Source organism: Narcine bancroftii, chromosome 6 (genome assembly GCF_036971445.1).
Source record: "Narcine bancroftii isolate sNarBan1 chromosome 6, sNarBan1.hap1, whole genome shotgun sequence".
In the NCBI taxonomy this organism is placed as follows: Eukaryota; Metazoa; Chordata; class Chondrichthyes; order Torpediniformes; family Narcinidae; genus Narcine; species Narcine bancroftii.
In genome coordinates, this window is record NC_091474.1 from 11870986 (window position 1) to 11876960 (window position 5975).

The following is a 5975-nucleotide window of genomic DNA, read 5'->3' on the forward strand; positions in this document are numbered from 1 at the left end:
TGAGTGAATAACCAAAAATCAATGTGCTTATCATGTCATTGCTGTCGAAGTCATTCATAAGTTTATGCAATCACATCATTCATTGACTATTTCGATTCAACAAACGGCTGCACGGTTAACGTTGTGGTTGGCGCAATGCTGTTGCAGCGCCAGCGACCGGACAGTATTTTGAAACCCCGCACTGTCTGTAAGGAGTTTGTATGTTCTCCCGTTGTTTGCATGGGTTTCCTCCGGGTGTCCCAGTTTCCTTCCACCCTTCAAAACGTACCAAGGGTTGTAGGTCAATTGGGCATAATTGGGTGGCATGGGCGCATTGGCCGAAGGGGCCTGTTAGCATGCTGCATGTCTAAATTTAATATCTATAACATTCTATTAGAAATTGCACATGTACAGAGTCTATTTTTACACATAGCTACAAAAAAGTGTCCTCAAATTTTCTCCATTCTATCCACTACTGAATTTTATGATAAAAATACATTATATACTGGTTACAGAGATATGCTTCAACAACTTCGCAACATATCTGTGAGCAATAAACAATTTTCTTCGAACATTCACATACAACAATCCCAATTTGCTAGAAATCATTAACATCATTCTGTCCATTTGCAGATAGCAGTCATATTTGTTATTGCAAGATGGCCAAAGAAACCCCTTCCAATCTCCTTGGCAGATTGCCATTTAAAAGTACTGTACAGTACTTAACTCTTTCATTACGATGCAGTTCAATGCTTGGAATGCAATTCCCATTTAACATAACATAAATTCTTAAATCATTAAGATTTTATGAGTTATTGAGCAGTTTAAATGACATTCTGTAGCTATTTTCTAAGTCAATTTTGGTGGATAATTCCAAATCACAATCCAGCATGTCATCAACCAACATTTTTGAGTTATTCCTGATTCATTGCTCCGCACCTCCCCCTCCACTTTCTGATCTTTCATATCCTTCACCTCCTGTAACAGGAAAAGGCAGATGGCCTGCTTCAAGCTTCCTTTATGCTTATCTTCAGCCAGTCAACAGGAGATGTACATCAACATGCCCTTAAATTGACTCTTCATTTGGTAATTCTCGTCATTCTATAGCAAAGCATAAGGCCTCTTGTCAATATTTTCTTAAACAGTAGAAGTGAAATCAGCCATTCAGTGCAGTTGTTGACCTGCTGAGTTCCTCCAGCAGATTTTTATTGCTTATTATATTGAGCTGCACTTCTAATTAAAAACTATTAAATTAGATAGGGAGGTAAAATAACACTGGCGATGACAAATTTTAATGTTTTGACTGTTGTTCCCTAAAATGGACAAAAAAACGCGTTTCAATTTGTCACAGTGAGGTTATAGACTGAATGCCTGTTTGGAATTTGAATACACAACTGATGCTGAATTTCAGCAAGTACAAAAAAAAACACTTCCTGAAGTTTGTTTCATGGAAGGAATCGATCACCTGAGAGGCATCTGTGTCTGCTCAGGTGAACATGATAAGTCATTAGGCATCCCAGAAGAAAAGTCTACTGTTTTTCTCCCTAGTCTCCTCACATTCACCATAAACCAACATCATTTAAAGAGTGACAACAGAATTATTTAATTGTTGCTCCATGCATTAACTGTTGCATTTAGCATAACAGGTGGTTTATACTTGGTTGAAAAGCGCTTTGAAATGCCATGAGGACAAGTGATATACAATGCCAGATTATTTTCTGAACCATTCCAGTTAAATTTCATTAATCTATCTTATTAGGTAATTGTTCACTTTAAATAAACAATCAGTTACTTTCCCATATGCAATAATACGTCCAATGTTGAGCAAATCTCTCTTGTCACAGATGCAGGCATAAATCATCCAACCACATTTCTACTGGTGTACAAGGTTCATACCGAAAGTATAAGTTTGATATGATAAACCATGTGCTCATTGTTGGATCAAAATGTCTTTCTCCTATTGTCAATCAAGATGTGCACAAAAGACCAGTTCAGTCCCATACAATGAAAAACGATGCTGACTGATTCATGATAAATAGGTGATGACAAGTCCCCATTGGTGAAGTGCATCAACTGTTTCAGAAGCAGAGAGAGAAAAATCAAACTGTGTAAATACACATCCCTCTTTTGCTCTGATTATAATCTAGTTTTTAAACCCATCTTTATTTTCCCAAAACATTGAGCAAAGTAGTACCTAAACTAGTAGTAATCTTTCCGTTTCAAGAGTAATGCCTTGCATTAATGGCCTTGACCTTTCACATTGGTTTAATAATAAATTAAACTAGACTTTCCTTGTTGGATAACATGATGCATTAATAGTACAAGCTATAGCTCTGCGAACTAAATTATAAAGGAATAAAGAGGTGTTTTCCAATTATTATTTAGAACTTTGATAAAATATATTTTGATTCAGAAGCTTATATGAAACTGCCTAAAACTACAAGTTGTATCGTGAAAATACATTATTTTCCCTTTTCTCCTGTCAGCTCAAAATGCTCTTTGCTGTATATTTCATCGAATCCTTGAAGACATGGAGATGAATTTTAAAAAGGATGGAAAGTTTCCATCATATAATCAACACTATATAAAGGTATTCCAATATTGAGGCAATGCATTTCTCATTTTCGAAAATGTGAATTTATATTCCTACTTGCCTTTTTCAGCCTACACCTTCAACGAATTTGCCCAAAAAGACGTGATTCCTTTCCTCAATCTGTCCCAAGCATCAAAGCGCTGCATCCTCCAGCGAACGATTAAAGCCCCCGCTTGTCACAAGCAGAAGCACCCCCACTCTCTGGAAGAGTTGTGGGCATGACAAAGCACACATTTCAAATCCTGGGGAGAGGCTGGGTTTGGAGCAGCCCAGCGGAGCAAAATCATTTGCAAAGGGGCTGCCGCAATTCGTCGACTTGGTGCCGTGAGCTAACTTTTCCGAGGGTATTTCGGGCTAGCGTTGAACATGGTCATCGCGAACCCCGGATCGTAATGAAACGATGAGATGAGATTTCACTCTTAAGTGCAACGGATAAGGGGGGGGGGGGGGGGGGGGGGGGATAAAGCAAGATATTTAACCTTTAATTTCGTTGCTCAAACTGGCAGGGGTCGAAATCCAAGAAAATTCACTCTTTTGCAAAATAAACTGCAAAGGAAAGGCTACTTTAATATTAACCCCCCCCCCCCCCCCAAAACCACACGCAGTCATTTCTTTAAGACAAATCAGGATTATTTTTAAAGCGATCAGACTTTTCCACGAGCTGCACTGCAGGCAAGAGGGCCATTTAATAAGTAAGCCTTTTATTTCGGGCAAAGCCTGCGCTTCTTAGACAAAATGGATCAGGTCATTGCATTTTAAAGCCAAGTCTAGTCCAGCCCCCCCCCCCCCCCCCCAACTCTCCCACCCTCCCTCCCTCCCACTGGCACACTCGACTTCTCCAGCACTCACCCAAAGCGCCGCCGGCTCAGCTCTTGCGGGGAAGTCGTTCGGCTGATCGCCGTCTCACGGCGCGGGCGGGGGCGCGGGCGGGGGGCGCGGGCGGGGGGGGGGGGTGGGGGGGATCCTCGGTGAAAGCTGAAAGGGAAGCTGGCCAGACACAGGAGCCGAGGCGAGCGGCGCGCCGGCTGACAGATGGGGATGGAGACGGGCGCTGACGTCACGCGGCCGCCGTGCGCGCCGCGGCTCGTTTGGCCGCCGGTGGCCACCGTCGTTGGCCGGCGGCTCTGTGAGCGCTCTCGGACGAGGCCCCCGGGGCCGCTCAGGTGCGTGCGTGGGGGCAGACAGAGTCCGGAGGTGGTCCCGGCCTTTCCTCTCCCCGTTCTCCCTCGCTGTGCTGGGGGGGGGGGGCAGTTGGAGTTCACAGCCCCATTCCAGAACTTGAACCTAAAAGTCCAGGAAGTCTCCTTCCCTCAACCCACGGCCTGCCTGCCTGCTCCAGACAACGCAGCAGATCCCAGGGCATCGAGGGCTTTGGAGGACATGATCTGCTCTCCGCTATTGGATTCCTTTCAAATCTTTCCCCTCTTTGCATTTAGTTTCAGACTCTCTGATTTCTGGGGGAGGGAAAGTGTTGAACCCTCCCCCCCTGCCTCCTCCCTCCCCCCTCCTTCCTCTCTCCCTCCCCTCCCTCCCTCCCTCCCTCCCCCCTCCTCCTTCCTCTCTCCCTCCCTCCTCCCTCCCTCCCTCCCCCTCTCCCTCTCCCTCCCCCTCCCTCTCTCCCTCCCTCCCTCCTCTCTCCCCCCCTCCCTCCTCCTCCCTCCCTCCCTCCTCCTCCCTCCCTCCCTCCTCCTCCCTCCCTCCTCCTCCCTCCCTCCTCCTCCCTCCCTCCTCCCTCCCTCCCTCCTCCTCCCCATCCCTCTTCCTCCCCCCTCCCCCCTCCCCCCTCCCCCCCTCCCCCCTCCCCCCCTCCCCCTTCCTCCCCCCTCCCCCCCTCCCCCTCCTCCCCCTCCCTTCCTCCCCCCCTCCCCCCCTCCCCCCTCCCCCCTCCCCCTCCTCCCTCCTCCCCCCTCCCCCTCCTCCCCCCTCCGCCCTCCTCCTCCTCCCTCCTCCCCCTCCTCCCCCTCCCTCCTCCTCCCCCTCCCTCCTCCTCCTCCTCCCACCTCCTCCTCCCCCTCCTCCTCCCCCTCCTCCTCCCCCTCCTCCTCCCCCTCCTCCTCCCTCCTCCTCCCCCCTCCTCCTCCCCCTCCTCCTCCCCCTCCTCCTCCCCCTCCTCCTCCCCCTCCTCCTCCCCCTCCTCCTCCCCCTCCTCCTCCCCCTCCTCCTCCCCCTCCTCCTCCCCCTCCTCCTCCCCCTCCTCCTCCCCCTCCCTCCTCCTCCCCCTCCCTCCTCCTCCCCCTCCCTCCTCCTCCCCCTCCCTCCTCCCCCCTCCCTCCTCCTCCCCCTCCCTCCTCCCCCTCCCTCCTCCTCCCCCTCCCTCCTCCCTCCCCCTCCCTCCTCCTCCCCCTCCCTCCTCCCCCTCCCTCCTCCTCCCTCCTCCTCCTCCCCCTCCTCCTCCCCCTCCTCCTCCCCCTCCCCCTCCCCCTCCTCCTCCCCTCCTCCTCCCCCTCCCCCTCCCCTCCTCCTCCTCCCCCTTCCTCCTCCCCCTCCCTCCTCCTCCCCCTCCCTCCTCCCCCTCCCTCCTCCCCTCCCTCCTCCCCCCCTCCCTCCTCCTCCCTCCCTCCTCCCCCTCCCTCTCCCCTCCCTCCCCCCCCTCCCTCCTCCCCCTCCCTCTCCCTCCTCCCCCTCCCTCTCCCTCCTCCCCCTCCCTCTCCCTCCTCCCCCTCCCTCTCCCTCCCTCCCCCTCCCTCTCCCTCCCCCCTCCCTCCTCTCCCCTCCCCCTCCCTCTCCCTCCCTCCTCCCCCTCCCTCCTCCCCCTCCCTCCCTCCTCCCCCTCCCTCCCTCCTCCCCCTCCCTCCCTCCTCCCCCTCCCTCCCTCCTCCCCCTCCCTCCCTCCTCCCCCTCCCTCCATCCTCCCCCTCCCTCCCTCCCCTCTCCTCCCTCCCCTCCCTCTCCCTCCCTCCCTCCCTCCCTTCCTCCCTCCCACTCCCTCCCTCCCTCTCCTCCTCCCTCCCTCCTCCCCCTCCCTCTCCCTCCCTCTCCCTCCCTCCTCCCCCTCCTCCCCCTCCTCCCCTCCTCCTCCCAAACTGAGGAGGCACAGTGGAAATCCCTCCTGCAATAGCTATGATTTGTTGAATTGCTGTGGTCTTTAAGAGAGAACAAAAAACACTTGCACAGAGTTTCACGATTTACGAGACAAATTCCTGGATGTCAACAACTCTAAAGATCATACTGATGCAATCATGAAGAAGCCTCACCTGGGGCTATATTTTAGATTTATTGTCAGAGTGCATACATGACATCACATACAATACAACCCTGAGATCTTTTTTTTCCCTGCAGGCAAGGAATTCCTGCAGAATTACCACTTATTAGTCGGACAAAACAAAAACAATACTTAACATACACACGTAAGCAAAATAAAGAAACGTAAAACAGAGAGAAAAAAATCAAAGTGCAAAAGTAA

General features: G+C 51.2%; 1 protein-coding gene across 2 annotated transcripts in view; it reads left to right on the forward strand.

The window, feature by feature from the left end:
• Positions 1 to 3535: 3535 nt before the first annotated feature.
• The window catches only part of dnmt3bb.1 (DNA (cytosine-5-)-methyltransferase 3 beta, duplicate b.1), a 333238-nt gene continuing 330798 nt past the window's right edge, over positions 3536 to 5975 (forward strand). For both annotated transcript variants that reach the window (XM_069883973.1, XM_069883974.1), the window contains exon 1: positions 3536 to 3735. The gene's annotated coding sequence lies outside the window, so the exon portion shown is untranslated. The remainder of the gene's footprint in view (positions 3736 to 5975) is intronic.